This window comes from Pongo pygmaeus, chromosome 9 (assembly GCF_028885625.2).
Source record: "Pongo pygmaeus isolate AG05252 chromosome 9, NHGRI_mPonPyg2-v2.0_pri, whole genome shotgun sequence".
Taxonomy (NCBI): Eukaryota; Metazoa; Chordata; class Mammalia; order Primates; family Hominidae; genus Pongo; species Pongo pygmaeus.
The window spans coordinates 93,312,138-93,334,789 of record NC_072382.2 but is presented as its reverse complement, the minus strand read 5'-3'; positions in this window follow the sequence as shown (position 1 = coordinate 93,334,789).

The window sequence follows — 22,652 nt, the reverse complement described above, 5'->3', positions numbered from 1 at the left end:
GGCACTGTGAAAAATTCGCACTTTGCAGATAATTAAAAGTAAATTGGTTTAAATGAATTTTTGACCTCCTTCCTAAATCGGGGAACTGAGGCAAACTAAGAAGACAGGAAAAAAAATGGAAATATTAAAAAAAACTAAATGTATGAATTAATTATAGGAATTCCCAATTTATAAAATAAGAGGTTAGGCATTTCAAATGGGGTAAATGGTACCTCTTACTAGAGCAAGTGAAAATTCAAATTTATTCATTCATTTATTCAATCTTTTATGCAACAAATATTTCTCGAGCCCTCATCTACATTAGATACTGCACTAGCCACAGAGGACGAAATGATGAACAACATATAGTTTTTGCAAGGCCTCAAAAGGCTCATAGTCTAATGTGAGTGACAGAATTGTAGACGAATGATATCAAAACAGGGTGAAGGGTGCTGTGACGGAAAGAAGCACCGAAAGCTTGGAAGGCTGAAGAACAGAGGAGAGAAGTTAATTCACTCAGGAATAGTCCAGGGTGTTTTTCCCAAGGAAATCATACAGGAGCTAGGACTGGAGAGAGAAGGAGGAGATGCCAGCTAAGAAGGGAGAGGAAGGCCTTTCAGATGCAGAGCACAGCCTGTGCAAGGGCTCAGGGATGTCACGACCACTAAAATGAGGGGTACTGCAGTGTGTCCAAATCAGACAGTGTGATGTGAGCATCTGCAAGAAATGGAGCTGGAGGAGACAACAGCTAGGTGGTTAGTTTGCACTTTTCCTTATAAAAGTCTTTGGGCAAAGATAGGTTTCCTTTATGGTGCAAGTGGCTCTCAGAAACTTCCTTGAAACCAGCGAAGCCAAGCACAAGGCATATAAAAATTACATGACTTTTGTAACAATTGAAAGTAAAGCTAGATACTTTAAAATCCCAAAGTCCTCCTTTCTCTCTTAGTAATACATGTTTTTCTAGCTCAAGATCAATGCTTCATCTCATTCCCTTGAATAGTTACCTGCATACCAGGTACTCAGTGATGGATGGGGGAAGATACAAAATCTTGGTGAGATGAAAAATGATCAAGTTCTCACTAAACCTATAGAATGGCCTTGATTGGAAGCTGAAACTGATGCTTTTGTGCCTGCGTTTGGCCCTAACTTCTGAGACATGAGGTCACACTGTTCGCTCAGCACAAATAGAAATATAATGCTCAATGCTGAGGCACAGGGCATAGCTTCTTCCTGGTTCACTGCAGTCCACGGCATTGCTACAAGAAGAGTGATTGTGAAAAATGTCAATTCCATGCTCATTGGGGATTAGGTCAAGGAAATGCTGTAATCAGATGATGAAATCCGTAACTGACATATAAAGGTCACTGGTAGATGGAGATAAGTGAGATAATTCATTGTTTTGTTGATAATTCCAGGAATATTCTGGGATAATGTTTTCCAGTTGGCTCTTTGTGTTAGGATGATTATTAACTTGCGAGTGGTGTGCTTTGGCTTGGTAGTTCAGGTAGGCCTAAAAAAGGCAAATATGATTTCCAACAAGGTGAAATTAGGGTACCCTCAGGCTGCAAACATTTCTACAATGTTTTTATTTACTTATTTTTACTTTTGCTTCATATATACTCAAATTTTACCATCTTTAATGTGTTTAGCGTAAAATGTCATGAGGCTTGCTACTTAAATTGCATGGTTCATATATACAACTAAGCTTCATTATTTACAGATTCCATATTTTCAAATTCACCTCTTCACTAAAATTTATTTGTAAGATCAATACCCATATTGCTTTCATAATCATTTGCAGCCGTGTTCAGAGTGGTGAAAAATTGGAGTCTTCCAACGTACACATTCCCAGCTGAGGTCAAATGGGGCCACACCCTGACTTCTTGTTTCAGCTCTCGCACTGTAAACTACTGTTCTTTTCGCAATGTACGTGGTGCCACGTTTTTAGCATCCTTTTTTTTGTATGTGTGCATTTTGTTGTTGATTTTGCTGCTTAAAATGGCCTCCAAGAGTAATGCTGCTGGTTCAATCTAGTATTTCTAAGCACAAAAGGCTGTGTTGGGCCTTACAAAAAAAATACATATGTTAGATAAAGTTCATTTAGGCATGAGTTATGGTGCTGTATCTATGAGTTCAAGGTTAGTGAATTAACAATAATAATAAATAAAATGTCTTTAAATGGAAATACATATGAAACAAGGTTATATCTTGATTGGTTAATTAAAATATTTTGGTGATAGGCTCTTAAGAAAAAAATCTTGTATTTTCCTTTGGATCAATGGCCTGATATTCTTCAGTTCGCTGTTTGCAGTGATTTTATAGAACATAACTACCTCAAGTACTGCAAATTGACTGTATATGCACCTACATGTACATATGTACACAAACACTCATGTACAAATAGATAAAGCAAAAGCAAGTGAGCTCAAATATAATCTTTGCTGCTGGTGAATCTAGGTACAAGATTTCTGACTGTTCACTATACTATGCTTACTTTCTTTTAGATAGAACACTTTTAAAATGTTGAGGAAAAATATGCCAGTTTGAGGATTTTATGATGTATGTAGGCTTTTTGTGATAATTAATTTCCCAGATTCAAAAAGGTACAGAAACTTACAGCTTGTGAGACCTTAGTGATCAGCTGTTTTAGCCCTTCTGTTTATTAGAAACCCAGGTTCTGGACTTATTCTTGCCTTTAAGTTCACATATAATCTTGGGTAGGTCAACTGCCTCTCTAGGAGTTCTTCCTCAAAGAAGGGGAAATTAAGTTGCTGTAGGAATCTCTTCAAGCTCCACTGCTCTATCATTTTAAATGATCTTCAGACAGGTTAAAATACGAAAATAATTTAGATATTTAGTAGAGACTTAGTCTTAGCCTCCAGTCCAATGCTAACTTTATGATGCTAAAGTATAAGAGTTTTTAAAAAGCAAACAAATACTAAAAAATGACAAATACTTAAATAAAGTAATTATTTTATACAAAAATCAGGACTATTTAAAAAGCAAACAAACTATACCTTCAAATTATATGGAAAGTTTCTAGTGACAAGATTACCTCCTTGGGCAGTTCCTATTTGTTTCCATTTGTATTTAAGTAAAAAATGACATAGAAAAATATTTATTTGGGAAAATTTGTCTTCTGCTTTCATAGGCTTTCCTTCCTTCAAGTGTCCTGTAGACACTATTTTGTCATAGAAAGAACACAGGATTTGGAGTAAATCAAACTGAATTCTAATTTATATTTCTCCGATGTTCTATTTGTGTGACCTTGACTGAATTATGAATCTTCTCTGAGTTCCAGTTTCCTTATCTGTAAAAATGATGACAATATCTTCCCTGCAAGAAAAAAGATAATGAGATAATTTTGCAAAAATGTCTGGCAACAAGGGGTGTTCAAAAATGTTAGCTTTTTTTTTTTTTTTTCTGTCCATCATTTACTGTTACTTTCTATAAAGACTTACAATGTGCTTGTCAAGAGCACACTCTTTGGAGCCACACTACCTGAGTTCAAATCCTTGCTCTGCCATTTTCCAGCTGGGTGCTGAGAGCAAGTTATTTAACCTTTTTGTGCCTTAGTTTCTTGACTTGTAAAATTTGGATAATAAGACGAGTACCTAACTCACAGAGCTTCTGTATAGTGAATTAATAACAATTCTAAGTTGCTTAGAAGAGTGTTGGAAACCATTTTACTGTTTGTTATTATTTCTAAGAATTTCAAGAAATTTGTATATATTAAGAAAGAAAAATTTTAGATTCATAGAGACTCCTGAATTGTACAAGAGCTATGTATAAAGCTAACTCTAAGCATTAGCCAGATTTTTTCCTTTTGGACAGCCTGGAGGAGGGAATAATCCTTAGTCACCAATTGCTTGATTACATTTTACTGTACTATAGTATAATGATTATATTTTAAAACCTTCCCCTTGATTTCAAATCTTGGAATGCGTCCCTAGTTCTTTCATATTATACCTTCTTCTAGTAAGTTGTTGAAATACATACTTTTCATTAATTAAAATGGCTACTTTTTTTGAGCAATTCCTAGGTATCAAGTCTGAGAATTAACCCCACTAGTTAGGTAATAAGTTAGTCTGTTTTATGGATGCTGAGAAGAGACAAGATTCCTAAATCAGAGACAAAGAATATTTTATAACTTATAGTAGAGCAAGCATCATGAGCATCAACATGTGTGTCAGTTCTCCTTGGCCCCCAAATATCACAGGGGTAATTGTGATAAGGACCCACATGGATGCTGTGCATATAACCAGATTTCACCATAGCCAGGGAACACCAGATCTCAGGAACTCACCGTTTTGTAGCAAACAGTAAACACGCATGCTCTTAGTCCCAGAGGGAGACATTCCTTCATCTTTCAAGGTTGCTTGCTGCAAACACAACACTGAGAATGGCCCTGACAAAGAGGCTTCAGGGCTTTGCATTGTTGGCACACCTAGCAACAAGTGCAAGGCTCAGGGCTCGTGGCATATTGCCTCTTACAACACTATCTTCCAGGAACAATGCCAAATACTTTAATAGGGGCATTTTTTAACTGATTTATCATGATGTAGATAATCTTGTATGTGCATTTTACTCCTTATAGCTTCTTAAGGTTTCATGGAGACATTAACAGGGTTGTCTCTGGGCAGTATTACAAATTGGGTACATTTTGGTTTTGCACCCCATCTTCCCGTGGACACCACTTTTCCTTAGGCAATTCTCCACTTTCAAGCCTTAACCTGTAATGGCCCTAAATTGACTGCCCTTCTTCTTGGCCTGCTCCTCTGCCTCAGTCCAGCTACTTCCTTTTCCCTCTTTGCCTAGAAATAAGATTTCCCTGTTTTATGGTCATTCTCTTATAGCCCTTCTTTCTCATGAGTTAGTCACAGAGAGGCAAATCAACATTAAAACATGTTAAATCGTAGAAAGGCGACTCACCAGAGAAAATAACATTTTATTTTAAGACAGAACATTTGAAGACATGCTGTTTTAACCAAGTAATAACCTGAATGGTGGAAATTTGGGATTTCAATAATATACAATTCTACATGTTTCCTCTGTGCATGATCAGCCTTGGTAAGGAATAAATGTAGTTTTGGTTTTATATGAAGCATTGATTTTATGTTCTCTAAGAAGAGAAGTTATTTTGAGTTACAGATTTCAATGCCATTTCCTTTTCACTCCTTATTGTCCAGGGGTTTGTGAGATATAGTTTTTGATCTTAGTGAAAGCTAAGAGCAGTCATGACTAACTCTTTATAAGCCTTCATAATATCAGATGTTGCTCCCCTACTAATAAGTAAATTATTACCAAAACCATACTTTTAAATGGCAATGCTATGGAGGGAGTTGCCTGCAACACATTTGAATGTAGAAAGTGGAGCTGTACATAGGCCACCGAGCAGCCGTTCCATGACCTAACGCTTCTATTGGCACCTGCATTTCGGGTCTGTAATGTTTTCCTAACTGTGTTTTCAAGACCCAAGTGATTTTAAATGAAACAACTGCATTCATAAAAATGGGAAACTGTAAACCAGCATAAATGTCAGTTTTTATGTTGATATTTACATTCACCCCATGGAGAGACTGAATTGTTTATTAATGTGATTTAATATTTGGGGGTCAAATATTTTGGTAACATTCACAGATCAATAAATTAGACACATTCCATCTTAAATGATCAGGAATAGCTTCGTTTCCCAATGTGAAGCCAACTTAAATTTTCCAGCAGGGAATGTTCCCTGCAGAATTCTTAATTGCACTGATGCTATAATAGTATTACATTTTAACTACAACTGTGTTAGATTTTCAAGCATCTCAGAGGTTATAAACTAGTCATTAAAATTCATTCCTGTCGGCAATTTGGTCTGCAGAGGCTTTACCCGGAAAAGCACAAGTCTAATATTTATGTGATTTCCATTTTAACACAACTATTTGAATTACTTGAAATACTGTAGCCTTTGTGCTCTGCTCCTTTTCTTATCCCCTCGCAGGAGTTCCCACTGTATTATCTGTTAACGGTGAGATTACCTACATTAGAAAAGTGTTTTTTCTCCCCTGCGATTTCTCCTACAAAGGGCCCATGTGATGGAGGCATGTTGCTTAAGGTGATTGTGGGAATGCCATTTTTTATACTATTCACATGAAAGAAATATGTGGAAGATACAAACTGTGTGAACCACCTCAAAAATAAATATTAGAGAGGTCTAGTACTATTTATTTCCACATCCTTACAAAATAATAGCCCAGGCAGTTATTAGGGAGCTGCCTTAAAGAGGTCAGCTTGCAGTTCTTAAGACATTCATTTGTCTCTTCTTTCTGGTCCTTTGTTTTTTGGTTTTCCTTCCTAGAGTGTTATTAGTACTCCAACCTTGTCTAACAGTCATCACCTCATTCATTTCCCCTTAGAGTGCGTGGTACTTGACAGCATGTTCCTCCCTTTCCTTCCCAAGCACCTAACTCAGCGCCCTACAGTTAATAGACACACAAGGAAATGTAGGGAATGAATGTTCATATAAATGTCTTTTATTTCATTTTAACTTGAGATTTGCTTTAGGCAGACCTTGACATACTTTAATTCCAGTCTATTTGATTATTTTGCACCCAAGTGAAAAAAACTTACTGATTATTTATTTGGCAAAAATTATTAAGTATCAACAGAAACTGAAAAGTGTGATGCAGTCTCTGTCCTTGAAAAATTAACAAATAATAGGGTGGGAAATAAGAAAAGTATGATGTACTACCTAAACGTTATAAATAAAAACCAATGAATCTAAAGGGTCATACCCAATTTATATGAAGTGAAACATATTCATGGAATATTTGATAAATGGATTTGAAAATGAGGTGGAAATTACTCGGGATGACTTGAGATAAAAAATTTTTGATCGGGGGGTGGCATAATGAGACATTAGGAAGATTAATTCAGTAGTGGTGTAAGGATAGATTTGAACAAGGGTGAATTAGAACACAATATGACTAGAAGGCAGGAGAGGGGTTAGGAACCCATTGAATAGTTTAAGTGAAAGGCAGGTGATGGTATCCTACACTTCATGTTACCACTGAGATGCTTGAAAGTGAACAAATTTGGGAGATGTTGTTGCAGCAGAATTAGCAGAACTTGGCAAGGAAGATGAGTTGAACATGACTCTAAGGTTTTGAGCCTGCACGATTTGGAAAAAAAGTTGGTGGCATGAGCAGAAATAGGAAAGGCAGCATGAGGAATGGCACAGGAAGGCAAGGGGGGAGGAAAGAGAGTGACATTGAATGTCTGTGTTTTTAGGTATTTGAGATGCTGGGAAACCTCTTGGGTCTAGTAAGGTAAAAAACTGTCATGTAGGCAGATATGGCTAATAAAGAGGATGCCATTAATTTGATAGACAAGTAGTTCTGTTAGTTGCCAGCTCTATGACCTAGGGCAAGTTATTATCTGACCCCATCTGGTTTTAATTTTCCTTGTCAGTATAAGAGAGAACTGGATTTAGTAAAAGCTGGCTTAATAGATTGATGCACCCTTTGGCAGGTACGAAGTGGTTTGGAACCAGTTGCCAAAAGAATTTGTTCTAGATTTTCTACATGCTTTGGATCAACCCTGTTATCTCACTATGGTCTCTCTCAAAACTTAAAGAAGATTTGCTGTTCCCGTGATCACCAAGATTGCCCAAGCTGATGCTCATAGATGCCCCCAGAACCTTTGCCTTCTGGACCATGAATACACATAGTGAAAAAGAGGCCTTTATAAGATATATGCTGTTAGCTTCCCAAAAGCTTACTCCCACTAAAATAAAGGCACAATTGACTCCGTGTCTTTTTACTCATTTTCCACCTTCTGGAAAAAAAAAAATGATAAAAAAGACCTCATAATTTTAATGAAAAAAGATGAAAGAAATCCTGTATTAATTTCCTTGTTTTTATGGGAAATTCCTCATTGTAGGACTTGAGTCCACCTTTCCCTTTTTAAGCACCTACTTCATCCATCAACATTTGCCTGAACACAGTGATGTTGCCAATGTTTAGTCAGTAGTGGACCTCAAAATAGAGATTAAAAAATGGTAAAAATGTTGCTCAGCTGATTCACTTGCATCTGATTAAAAAATTTGATGTTCTGTTTGGGATATTTTCCTGTGTAATTAGAATGTAAAAGTTTGGTGTTTACAGCTGGGAATATTTCCCTGCTGGCTTTCAGTTCATTTTGTTTCTCATTAACCTTTATAAATATTCTAAACGGAAATACCCTTTTATTTAAGATGCAGTGCTTTCTTGGCTAAATAATGAAAGAAGGCTTTAATATTGCTGTTATGTTCCTGTATCACCTATCCTAGGAGAAACACAGGGAAAAGCAGTGTGGCATTCTTGGAAAAAGATTTTGGAGTTACAAAGACCTAGAATTCCACTTTGGCTCTGTGACCTGGTAGCTGCATGTCCTAGAGCAAATTATTATTCAGCCTTTCTAGGTTTTACTTTCTTCACTGGTGTGATGGGGTTAATACCTGTGTATTCCAACAGTTGTTAAGAGGATCCAGTGGTATAATGGTGGCATTTACCTTTAAGCACAGGAGTTCTAGAGTTACACTCCATGGGACCAAATCCTGGTTATATTCTTGTGAAGATATTTTACTTGCCTAAGATCCTTTTCTCATCATGAAATGAAGATTATAATAGCACCTACCTTATAACCTTCTTGTGAAGATACATAAGTGAAAACACACACTGACCGGCAAATATTAAATGTGCAATAAATATTAGCGGTCTTGATTAGTACATACTAGGCACTCAATAAATAGAAACTTCTCTCCTTTTCCTCCTTCATGTAGGCATCGTCAGGGTGTCTCTTCCATATTTTAAGCAAATAATCCTTCAGAGTGTCTCTTTCATATATTAAGCAGAGCAACTGTTAGGATATAGGAGAAAACAATTCTTACATCTTTGCTGCTCATCTACAAAACAGAGGATCATTTGCTGATTTTAGGTATTACCTTCTTTTGAATATAAGGCTTGGAAACTTGAAGGCCGAAGGAAAGTGTCATTTCTTTAGAGCAGTTATAAATGTGTACAGTCTCCTAGTTATCGAAATTGCAAGCTACCCTGCCTACCCCAATCTATTCGTCCCAGCTTCAAACACATTTTGAAAAACCCTCTGGGTGCTATCCTTCTTTTTAGTTATCCCTAGCCTTATTTCTTTCTCTCTTATGAGAAAATTTCTCAGCCTCCTCAAGGCACTGGTTTCTCTTATGACAGCTTTGAAACTTGTAGTTTTATTTACATTTTATTTGGGTGAAAAAGTGCTTTGGCTAGTAATGCAGCAGAATTTAAAGCCAAATAATTAATAACCAGTTCTGCAGTTTACTCTCCCTAAACAAGAAATTATAATAATGTACGAAATACAATGGTCTAGAATTTTCAAGAATTTAGGACATAAAAGAATAATCAGAGCCCCCAGTACAGCTTACAATGAGCAATTCCACATTTATCTGTTTGTTTACCCAATCTCTCACTATGCAGTCACTCAGTACCTCATGTAGGCAGAATGTTTTAGCAGTAGTATAAATACTAACAATAGTCATTAATATGGAATAAAGTGTGTCCTCCTCCTTCAAATTCATATGTTGAAGCCCTAGATCTCAGTATCTCAGAATGTGATTATATGTGGAGATAGGGTCTTTAAGGAGGTCATGAAGTTGAAATGAGGCTGTAAGGAAGAGTCCTAGTCCTATCTGACTGGTGATCTTATAAGAAGAGGAAATTTGGACATAGAGAAACTAGAGATGCACATGCATAGAGGAAATAACACATGAGGACACAGAGAGAAAGCAACATGTGCAAGTCAAAGAGGGAGGCCTCAGAAGAAACCAGCCCTCCCAATAGCTTGATTTTGGACTTCCAGCCTTCAGAACTTTGAGAAAATAAATTTTCTGTTTTTAATGCCACCCTGTCTTTGATATTTCATTATGAGATACCCAGAACCTAATACAGTAATATTTTAAATTTGTATTACATTTACACTTTTGTAAAATTCATGTTGTTTTTAGTGGCCAAGGGTATTGACCTGGAGCCAGACCTCCTGGGCTCTAATCTACCCTCTGTGTGACCTTAGGAAGTTTTCTAGCCTTTCTATGCCTCAGTTTCTTCATCTGTAAAATGGAGTTGATTATAGTATTATTTAACTAGGAGGCTTATTATTGGGATTAAATGAGCTAATGTTTGTAAATCACATTTTTTTTTTTTTTTTTTTTTTTTTTTTTGAGACAGAGTCTTGCTCTGTCGCCCAGGCTGGAGTGCAATGGTGCAAAGGCTGGAGTCTCGGCTCACTGCAAACTCTGCCTCCTGGGTTCATGTCATTCTCCTGCCTCAGCCTCCCAAGTAGCTGGGATACAGGCACCTGCCACCGCGCCCAGCTAATTTTTTGCATTTTTAGTAGAGACGGGGTTTCACCGTGTTAGCCAGGATGGTCTCAATCTCCTGACCTCGTGATCCACCTGCCTCAGCCTCCCAAAGTGCTGGGATTACAGGTGTAAATAACTTTTAACAGTGCCTGGTACATAATAAGTACTAAAAAATGATTTCTTAAATTAATAAAAGTAAATACATTCTATAATCATTTTCTTCTTTTTTTATTATTATTATACTTTAAGTTTTAGGGTACATGTGCACAATGTGCAGGTTAGTTACATATGTATACATGTGCCATGCTGGTGTGCTGCATCCATTAACTCGCCATTTAGCATTAGGTATATCTCCTAATGCTATCCCTCTCCCCTCGCCCCACCCCACAACAGTCCCCAGAGTGTGATGTTCCCCTTCCTGTGTCCATGTGTTCTCATTGTTCAATTCCCATCTATGAGTGAGGACATGTGGTGTTTGGTTTTTTGTCCTTGCGATAGTTTATTGAGAATGATGATTTCCGATTTCAAATTCTGTGAGCTGTGGGGAGAGAAAGGGATATAATATTTACCGAGTCTATTATGTGGTAAAAAAATGTGATGGCAATTCTACTCACATTTGCACTTGTGAGATTAAGTTTTTGGCCACATTTACATACTGCAAGAAGTGGTGGGCTTGGGACACTCTCTCATCTTGAATCTAAATCTATCATTCTTTGTTCTATTTGTCATTACCCTTCTCTACCAGGCACAGTGGTGAAGTCTAAATAAAATAAAAAGGATAGTAATCAAACTGGGTATGGTATCAACCAAAGTTCATCCAGAGAAACAGAACCAGCAAAACACACACATACACACACATCCTACACACATGTGTATATATGTGTTTGTGTATTGCTTGTTCTGTTTCTCTGGGTGAACTTGGGTTGAAGTGTGTGTGTGTGTGTGTGTATGTGTATGTGTGTATTGCTGGTTCTGTTTCTCTGTGTGAACTTTGGTTTATATATGTGCATGTGTGTAGGGTGTGTGTGTACATATTTACACACATTATCATCTATTTGTGTGTCTGTGTAGTATCTATTTATCTATCACATGCACCCATCTATGTAATGATACACTGGCTTATGCAATTAGTTTTGGGGCAGACAATGAGTAGACAGAGACACCATAGACACAAGCTGGAGCTTGTTATCCATAGGTGGAGTCTCTCTCTTAAAGACTAAGTTGTCTTTTAAAAGGCTGCCAATAAATTGTCAGCTCCACTGAGGATCATCCACTTAATTTAAAGGCTACTGATTAGGGACTTTAATTACATCACTAAAATACCTTCACAGCAGCATCTAGAGTTTGATTAAATAGTAGGATAAGGTACCTGCTTATTAGAAACTGGCTGCTATTTCCTCTCCATCCTCCATCTCACAAAAGAAAAACAAATATATTTCATAGCTCGCCTATCTTGAAACATGCCAGAAGGGGGATTCTGGAAGATGTAGGTTAGCTTGGTCAACCTGGCACACCATGAAGCCATTGCAGATATTAAAAGAAAATGAGGCTATAATTTACTGTACAAGGAACTGGGGCACATTTTAAATTGAGCTTCTTATTTAACTCTCATAATAACCCTTGAAATAATAGTACCATTTTATGAATGAAACAATAGTGCCCCAAGTCACAAATCAAGATAGTATGAGACCCAAAACTAGAATTCAGAGCTGACTCTGAAGTCTATCACATTTGACAGTAATAGAAAATAACCCCAAACTACCTTCTTAAATTATGAGGGAACTTTAGGAAAGAGGAGAAATCAATGTTGGTTGGGATATGACAGCCAACCTACATTTTGAGCAAGTAAGAAACATGAATTAGCAGACGAGAAGCTACAATTTTGAGTGCCCTCACCAAATTCTGTTTATAAGCTCTTAAGATTTTCTTTTGGGGATAGTTGTGCATTTATAGGATATTAGGAATTACTATTTGCAGAAGAACATGTGTGTATGAGTGTGTGTGTTTGTGTGTGTGTGTGTGTGTGTGTCTGATAACCTCCTCTAAGAATGGAATCTCTTAGTTTTATATTTTGGATAACTCCTTAGTGAACCAGACGTTGCCTTTTCAGAGTTCTGTGATGGATTTTGTGATGCCTGAATTAATGCTATTTATGAAACAAAATTAAAATGCCCATATTTAAATGTTTCTTAATGACTGAACTGCCTATAAATTGGTAGGTAGAATCAGCACCATCATAATTATTACTATTTTGTATTTTGGTATATGTCAATAATTCTATTTAAAGCCTTTGCATACCACACTCTATTTAATTCCCTCCGCAACTTCTTGGAGTTTGCAGGTCCCTCATTGCATGGATAAAGAAATAAAGGTTTAGAAAGAGTAAGCAACTTGCTCCAAGTTTATCACCTTGTGTATTGAAGAATCCCAGTGCAACCAAGGTCTCACTAACTCCAAAGCTCAAATATCCACTCACTGAGTAAACAACACCCCCTCCCCCCAGAATGTTTCAGTGATATTCAGTTTATTAAAGTTATAAAACTGTCTTATCCCCTTTAAAAAACAGGGTACCAGGACTTTAAAAGATAATTTTAATGAAATTATTGTATTGGTTTAAAATCAATATACTCAAGTAAAGTATTATAAATGAGTGACTCTTAATCTTTTGAAATATTGTTTCAAACACCTGGATAACTTATCTTTGTGAGTTTTTATTTTATTCCTTTTGGTGAGAATAGTGAAGCCACAAAGGCAGCTTCATTGGACCTCTGACATACATTCTAGTCTCATTTTCTACTGATCTCTCATGATCAATTCTAATTCTGTAAAAATTTCTTTAAGTGCCCATTTGTTGACACACAATGAATTTTCAGAAAATAGTATTTTTATGAGTAAGTATTCTACAGTTATATCATCATTTGACTGTAATTACAAATGTTAGTTACTTTGGACACAATAATTTGACTTTCATATACATTATGGCAGAACATAGGCTAGTATACAAACAGAGCCCATTTGGTAGAGTCTTGTTCTTAGTTCTGTAGTTAAAAAATAACATTGGTTAAAGTTAGCATAATCCTCTGCTTTTATAATGGCTGTTTAAAAATATATGAAAATTCCAACAGAGATTGGCCTTCTTTGAGAAAATTAGGACTGTACAATGTGTTATGTGTGCTATGGAACTTCAGCATATCACATCTCAGTGTAATGACTATAATAAGCTATGACAAATTCAGTCCAAATTTCAAAATGGGGTTCTAGTTGACAATAGAAGCTTAAAGGTTCTGTAATTAATGAATGTGCTTGCAGTATTTTAAGTGTATTCATGCATGTTCAGACTTATGAGGCATTTAAATCATTTTAGACACACACTCAGAAACCACATCCACTGTATTTAATAGCTGAAGACTAAATTTTTACCTGGGAAGTAGAATTTATATCAGAACTACCTGTTGTGTAGTTCACCACGAGTTCTTTGGATATTAATAGTTTGAACATGTAGTTCCAAAACTCTAAATCCCTTAGAGAAAAGACACAATTTGGTTTCTAGATGAATAGGCCAACTTTAAGGAGTAATAAAAAAAAAAAGATAGAAAACTTAAGCTCACTAATCAATCAGAATGATTCTCAAGCTTAGTAACTTGTCCAGGTTTCTAGGCTTATATTTTCATGGAAATGTGAGTTGATTTTTTTTTCCTTTATTGGCCTATGTTTCCATCCACACAAAATAATGTAAATCAAAGATCTCTTTCACAATGCAATTTTTTTCCTTTTGTGGAAAAAGCATGGTATTAGAATAATGCTTTCCAAAGTAAGAAGGAATAAAAAAGGTAAATGCTCTCTCCATAAGTAACCTCATTAATGAAATGGATGCACATTTTGGTACATTTGGAAAGACACATGCACACACACAAATAACAACAACAACAACAACAACAAAAACCTCTTGCTAAAGGAATAAGACGACCACTGCACTTTGGCTCAGATATTACTTTTCTATGATGAGAACACAGCTAAAGTTTTTATTAACTCTTCCTAAAGCCTTTAATCATGGCAAACAAATTTTGACAAGAGACATACGGAGCAAGCACTTTGAATGAAATGGTGTTCTTCTGAGCAGAGAGACATTTAAGAATAACTTTGTTACTTCTGGGGGAGAGAGTAAAAGAGGAAAAAGGAGAGGGAGGAAGGAGGAGAGAAAAATGAAGGCTCACATCTTTATTTAAATTAGCATTTGGCTGTTGAAATAGGATTCTGACTTAGTCTTCACATAAGCATCATGAGATTATCTGAGAATCTGGTTTTAATTAATGGGCCTGGACACAGCTGAATTGAATAAAAGCAACCTCTTTTGTGAGCCATGTATTACCAGAGCTGTGCTGACCTGAAATGAGAGTGGTCAGAAAGGACCGGCCCAGCTAGGGATTTCATGGGAAATCCAAGCTTCTAAAGCCCACCTTTCATTCTGATTATTCAAATGATAATATACAGACAGGGGATGGAGGAAGCGGGTATCAAGATGACCTTCATGCCTATAGCGAACTATCCAGTGAATGAACAAGATTCCCCATGAATCAGTCACATGATTTGTAAGGAGGAAGAATGAAATAAGGCAGATTAGAAAATGTGTCTCAATTTGGGATATCATCCTGAAATCTAGCTCCATCAAAGTTCATTTGCCTCTCATCTTTAGCATCCTTGCTCAATATTCCTAAAAAGAATGGAAGTAAAGCAACCAATAGAACTGGCTCCCTAAAAACCCATTTTCCACTTCCTCCTTCACTGCAATGTAAGCTCCATCTCAGTTTCAGTAGAACTAAAACATATTGAGGGTCTACTGTAGAAAAAGCACCATGCCACCTTCAGTGAAGTGTACAAAGATAATTCACATCGGTCAGTACTATGGTTTAAATGTGTCCCCCAGAGTTAATGTGGGAAACTTAATTCCCAATGCAACAGTGTTGAGAGCTGGGACATTTAAGAGGTGATTAGGTCACCTTAATGGATTAATGTCATTATCTCAAGAGTGGGTTATAGTTATTATGGGAGTGGGTGTCTAATAAAAGGATATATTCAGCCCTCTTCCCTCCTGCTGTCTCTTGCTCTCTCTTACCCTTCTGTCTTCTGCCATGTGATGATGCAGCAAGAAGGCCCTCACTGGATGTTGGCCCCTTGATCACAGACTTCCATCCTCCAGAACCGTAACAAATAAGGATCTGTTCTTTATAAATTACCTAGTCTTCAGTCTTTTGTTATAGCAGCGCAAAATAGATTTAGAAATTCAGGTTTTAGGAAAAGCATTCAGGATGAAATCAGAAGCCTGGGATTTAATTCCAGTCCTATTCCTAGCTCAATGATTTTGAATGAATTATTTGATTTCCCTGAGCCTCAAAGTCTTCATCTGTAAAATAGGGATACTAATAGTTGACACTGTCATCATCATTTTCATCTTTTCTTATAGGATACTAAGGATCCTGAAAGCAAACATATGTAAAGAGATTTATAAATTTAAAAGGACTATATGTTGCTCATTGTTATTATTATTTTAAAACCACTTTGTCTTACAGAACGTGCCATTCTACAAGTTATTCCTCTATCAGTCTGCCTTTTCTGGAATTTCACAACCCTGTGGACAGATGGTAGTGACCTAGAAAAGAAAAACCTAAATATCTTCTTTGGAAGTCTCACTATCCTGCTAGATAATCAGCTCTCGCATCTGAATGACTACACACTGCTTATGATGATTGCCAGTTGGTGTTCCTTTGGGTTTAATGAGGGAAAGTATGGTGGCGAAAAGAGCCCTCTTATGGGCAGCTGAATCTCAACTCCTGGGTTTAGTCTACTAAAAAGTAGACTGAATGTACAGTCTTATAATTATGACTTCCTTAAATAAAAGCCCCATAGTGACTATGGAGAGTGAAGGTTATTCAGTAACCCACCACATAATACAGACCATATGAATTTAATGTTGGCTATGTTAAGTACTTACTGCTTATTTTTTCTCAGTAGTTAATAAGCTATAGAAAGCCAACACAGTCTTTTCAAATAATGCATACTCTAAAACAGTTTTCATTTCCTTGCCTAGGAAACCCTTGTAGATTAATTACTGGACTGATAAGCATCTGTTCTGGCAGAGTTACTTTGGTGTTTTAACAAAAATAGGGCATTATATGATTCAGCATAATGATTAAGAATCTGGATTTTGGGAGCAGACTGTCCTGGGTTCAAATCCAACCCAGCCACTTCATACATGTATGACTACCCTTAGCCTCAATTTACTGTAATAGTATCATCATCAAGACTTGTTGAGAGGACAAAATGTGATAATGGGTAGAAAGGCGTTGGCAAAGTTAATCATCAATACTAAATTTTCTATTAGCTGTCTACTACTGTATAACAAATTACCTCAAAATTTAGTGACTCAAAACAATAAACACTAATTATTGTTCAGTTTCTGTAGGTCAAAAAGGAGCAGATATAGATGGTTCTGGGTGGGTCTTTAATGAGGTTGCAGTTAAGAAGTTGGCCAGGTTTGCAGGCATCCGAAGACTTGACTTGGGCTGGGAGATCTACTTCCAAGATGGCGTATTCACATAGCTATTGGCATGAGGCCTTAGTTCCCTACTGGCTGTTGGCAGGAGGTCTCAGGTTCTTGCCACATGCACCTGTCCATAGAGTTGCTTGAGTGTCCTCACAAATGGCAGCTGCTTTCTGCCAGGGTAAGTTATAAAAACAAAAGCAAGATGTTAGTCACAAGATCTTTTATGACCTAGTCTTTGAAGTCACCCTCTACCATTTCCATGATATTCTATTGCCTACATATTAGCCATATTCAATGTGGAGGAGAGTGGCTACAGAAAGAACATAAATATTATGAGGCAGGAATCATTGGAGATCATCTTGGAAACAGCTACCACAGGTGGTAAAGGTGAGAATGTATTTTGTATATTGCATTCAGAAAGTCCCAAAGGTAAACTCTCTAACCTCAAAGCACTGAAAGGAAGTAAAGCACTGGTGTGTGTGATATGATGAAGAAGGACCCCAAAAAAAGACGGCAGACAAAAATAAAACCCTTCTCATGAGCACTGATAAAGTCAAATCTTTGCAATTCTTCTATTCTGGATTTAGCATTTAATCAAAAATCCCTATTTCTCTTTGTATAGCTAAGGTCATGATCTAAGTAATCAGGTTTTTCTGACCTGAAAAGAAACATTTCTTAAAATATCCAAAAGAAAAGATAATATATTTTAAAAACCCTTACACCTGGTAAAAAAGGGGGAGTTTATTACTTTTAAATACTTTTCTTGTCAGTTGAATATGTTTAATCATACTGTGTTGGAGATGCATCATACATGGTAAGGTCTAAGTTTATTTTCCAATTCTGTTGTACCCAGAGGTGTCTTCAAGTGTTTTTCTTATCAACTCTGCTTTTATTTTTCTCTCTTTTAGTGTTGTCACAATTCTTTATACTCTTTTATTCTGAGTGGTGGTGGATGTGACAGAGCTTAGTAAAGCAGGTCTCCTGTGACAAGAATGGGAAATGAAATGTACTGTAAATGGTGGTTTTCTGCTGTTAATGAAAATATTTACTAAAGGCCTATATATTGAGTATTCTATGGGTCAGGAGTAGTCATAAGCCTGGAGGAGCACTTCAATGCAGGCATCATGTCACTCTGCCATCTTCTAGCTATGAGATCTTGAAACTGTGAGAGGTCCTAGGGTAAAATAATAAATAAAGAAATATGCACACACAAACACACAGAGAGACATTTGTATAAGGAGATTAAAATTCAGTAAGAGAGATAGGCATATCTATAAATAACTCTAAATTAGCATGCATATCACAGTTATATGGGCAAAATATCAGCTTACCTAAAATGCAATGGTTGTGTGTGATAGTAAGCAATCAGTTGCAAAACAAGACTGTTGGGATTTAAAACTATTCCATAAAAATGCATTTAAAATAATCCATAAAAATGAGTTGGTTCAGGCAGTCAGAAAAGGGAGGAAGGCACTCCAGTTGGGGCACAGCTAGAGAAAGGTATGGAAGAGGTTATGGAGTGACAGATGCTCTTTAAATCCTGTTGCTTGTATTTTCTTCCCAGTTTCTAAAGGAAACCCAGGAATGAGTTTGTGCACCTCCTCTGTGCTTGCATCACACTCCTAGCAATATAGGGTAGAATTCAAGAGCAGAGACTCAGAAGTTAGATCTCTCCATGCCTCTGGCCCATTACAACAGTGCCAGAATGTATGCTCTGAAAGTGTTAGCTATTAAGTAATCATCACAATATACTATAATTGTGGGCTTGCTTATCTATATCCTCTGTTAAACTACAATCTGATTTATTTTGAATAATGTCTCAAAAGCAATAATCACATCAGTAAAAACGTTGTAGGATAGTGAATCTCAAGGTTCACTGCATGAAGGTCCATCATCACCCAAGAGGGAGAAGTACTTCCTGTCTTGGAAGTGGGCTGCAGTGATCAAGAGCGGAAGACAGGCTGACATGCTCTGAAAGCAAAGTCTGATGTTGGCCCGTGAGTTGCTGGGTCCACATGTCAAAAGCATCAGGTGTGATCAGGCAAGAAAGACTGCCCTGGTTTAATCTCCTTAGGCCCCTGGCAAGAGAAAAGAGAGATTGGGCATAGGGTGTGGGAGAAAGCCTGGGAAATAAGGTTGCCTAGAAGGCAGGAAGAATACTGTAAACTTTGATTCACCTCACTGTTTCCCATCCAGCCACTTCATATGGCAGCAACAGATGTGTGTTGTCTTAAGGTACCACATTTTATAAGCCATTGAGGTGTTTGAGAACTATTGTTAGAATAATAGCTATATGTATTCTAAATTCTCGGATGTCTGGGTCGAAGTAGCTCCTGAGAACTGTAGAGTATGTGAATATTATACCTTCTGGGAAAGGTTTATTTATTTAGTACCAATCTCATCATTAGGTCCAGGGTCATCACAAAGCTGCATTTATATTTTGCCCTTTTATACCCAGCGCTAACATTTAAATGAGGTCACTGTAGTCATTTGAGCACTATTAAGTTGGGTTTAAACATGGTCCTTCATTCTTACATTTCAATATATGATCAGGAAGCTAAAGGGGAATATTCTTCACTTTGTATCTGAAAGTGCTTATATCAAGCCCTTGTTTCTAGCTCTCTCTCCCTTTCACTTGCCTTATTGTTAAGATATTATTGTATTAGCCATTGAATTTTTGTTTTTGACATTATTTGTAACGGTAAATTTAGGAAATACAGAAATAGGAAAAAAATAAATTTAAAATTTTATCACAATTAAAAACTCAGAGATAACAAACACCAATTACCTTATTTCTAGTATTTTTTTCTGCTGTTACAGATGATGTTGCTAAGAGCATTTTTTAATTTTCTCTGGTACACATGTGAAAGAAGTTCCCTAGGGTAGAGCAAAAAGTTGTTTGGAGCAATATTGCTGGATCTCAGGATATTCACAACTTTAACTTTGGTAGATAATGTTGAATTCCACTGTGGCTGAAATTATTTATACTCCACCAGCAATGTAAGGGTTCTGTTGCTCTTAATTCTCATCTACACTTTACTTTTCAGGCTTATTAGACTGGTGAATAAGTAATTGTGGTTTTGGCATTAAAGTGATTAAAAGTAATGGCAAAAACCACAATTACTTATGCATGAACTTAATACATATTAAATATTATTTGCTTTTAGAATTAGGAGTCAGTTTTTTCATGTTCATTTAATTTTTGTATGTCTTACTTGGTGATTTGACATTCACAGTCTTTGTGCATTTTGGGCAATTTTTTTTTAAGTTGTAGTTGCTCTAAGTTAAGTGCTAGTGATTCAGCTTCCAAGTATTAATACACTTATGTAATCCTCTTCTACATTGTTTTCATGTTTTCCTGTGTGATTGGTAGAATATAACTGAAGTGATGGTATATGACCTTCAAGCCTAGGTCATAAAACACAATTTTATGCCTTGTGGACTCTCTTAGATCACTCTGTTTGTGGAAAACTAGCTGCCACATTGTGAGGACACTCTAGGAGCCCTAAGGAGGGCTTCCTGTCAATATAATGTGAATGAGCCCTCTTGGATGTGAATCCTACAGCCTGAGTCAAGGCTTAAAATGACTGCAGCCACAGCCAATATCTTGACTGTAACCTCATGAGATGCCCTTGTCAGGGCCACACAGCTAAGCTGCTCCTGAATTGCTGAACCACAAAAACATAAAGATAAAAAATGCTTGTTGCTTAAGCTGCTAAGTTTTGAAATAATTTATGTACCAATAGAAAACTGATAGAATATTGATTTATAAAAGCTTCTCATACACAAATATAAAAGTATAAAATCTTATTAATCATACATGTAAAAATTTTCTCATTTGTACTGCTTTCTTATACAAAATATATTTTGTCTTTCTAACTAAACTTTTTCTGGAATTCTACTGGAGCTGATTTTGATATATTAAACCTTTTTTTGGGTTTTTTTCTAATATGTTTTCATCAAAGCTTATGATTATAAAATCGTATTAATTTTTATTGTTGCTAACTGCATATGATCATGTTGTTTGAAAACTGCATTCAGATTATTCAACTTATAATTAGGGTGTTTAACCTATTTTATCTATTTTGAGCAAATGTGTTTTATTTTATTTTTATATTTTTATTTTTTTTTGAGACTGAGTCTCGCTCTGTCACCCAGGCTGTAGTGCAGTGGTGCGATCTCGGCTCACTGCAAGCTCCACCTCTCGGGTTCACGCCATTCTCCTGCCTCAGCCTCCTGAGTAGCTGGGACTACAGGCGCCCGCCCTCATGCCCAGCTAATTTTTTTTTTGTATTTTTAGTAGAGACGGGGTTTCACCATGTTAGCCAGGATGGTCTTGATCTCCTGACCTCGTGATCTGCCCGCCTCAGCCTCCCAAAGTGCTGGGATTACAGGTGTGAGCCACCGTGCCCAGCCGTTTTATTTTATTTCTACATGTTTGCTTATTCTGTTTTTTGTGTGCTTTCTTGTTGATTCATTTCCTTTACTGAAGTGTGTTTTCGGACTGTGGATTTTACACATCCTTATTAAAACTATACTTTGAAGATGTGTTTGTAAAATAATATTTAAGCTAATTGTCAAGATTAAGAAAACGCAGGCAAATTAACTAATTTTTAAGAGTGTGGGCTACAATACAATAGTAGGTCATAAAACCAACTTAGAACAGTGTGTCTCAAGCCCTTTTTAGCTGTGGTGCACATTAAAAACTCATTTTACCTAACAATCAAGTGTGTGTGTGTGTGTGTGTATGTGTGTGTATATGACTATAAAATAAGATGTTGGATAAAAAAGATGTTTGTGCTGGATAGTAATACAAAATTAAAAAGAGTTTTGTATTATGAGTTATAGTCAGAATAATTTGAAGAATGTTGATTCTTTTCTCTATAAAAATTGACAAAGTTAATATGTTCTGTTTTTGTCAGTATTCCCCTGCCAACATCCTAATTTTTATTACTAGAAATAGGCGATTTTAGATAGGATGAGTATTACTAACATATTATTTATATTAGATGCATATTTCAATGTTGTCATCTGTATTATTTTTTGTGACAATATTAATATCAAATGTATATTCTTGTTTTATTTAATTGTTTTAAATGCTTACCACCAGTTCTTTGTAACCATAATAACCCTGTTATTGAATTTTTAAATTAGATTTTTCATCAGGCTGGCTATAGAATTTCTCTGAGTAATTTCTTGAGGAAGTTTTTATTATTTTAATATAATTAAACCTAGGAACTGGAGAAGTATGAATTGAGCAACTGTTAAAATTCCTGAATATATATATATACATATATGTATATATTTGTGTGTGTGTGTGTATTTGTAATCAATCTAAGGTGTAAAAGGTTTTGGGTCTTGCTAGCATGCATTTCAAAACTTAATAGACTGAAATGCTTTTTAAAATAACTGTTAGTTAACAAATATTTTAGAAATACCAATTATTGGCTAGAAATTATTGTAGGCTCTGGGAATGCCAAAAGAATATGACATCTGACTATAAATCGTTAACAAAAATATATGGGATGGAATTCATGTGTAGACCTTAATACAATAATAATGAAGAGGATGATATTAGTTAAATATTTTCAAGCACTTAACGTGTGCACCTCATGCTATTCTGAGTTCTCTAGGAGTATTAAAATCATTTAGGAGTTAGAGAAACTAAAATTCAGGTGCTAATATTATCCCCATTTTACATTGATGAAATGGAGGCACAGACAGTTAAGTAATTTACTTAAGTAGACAGTAGAAGAA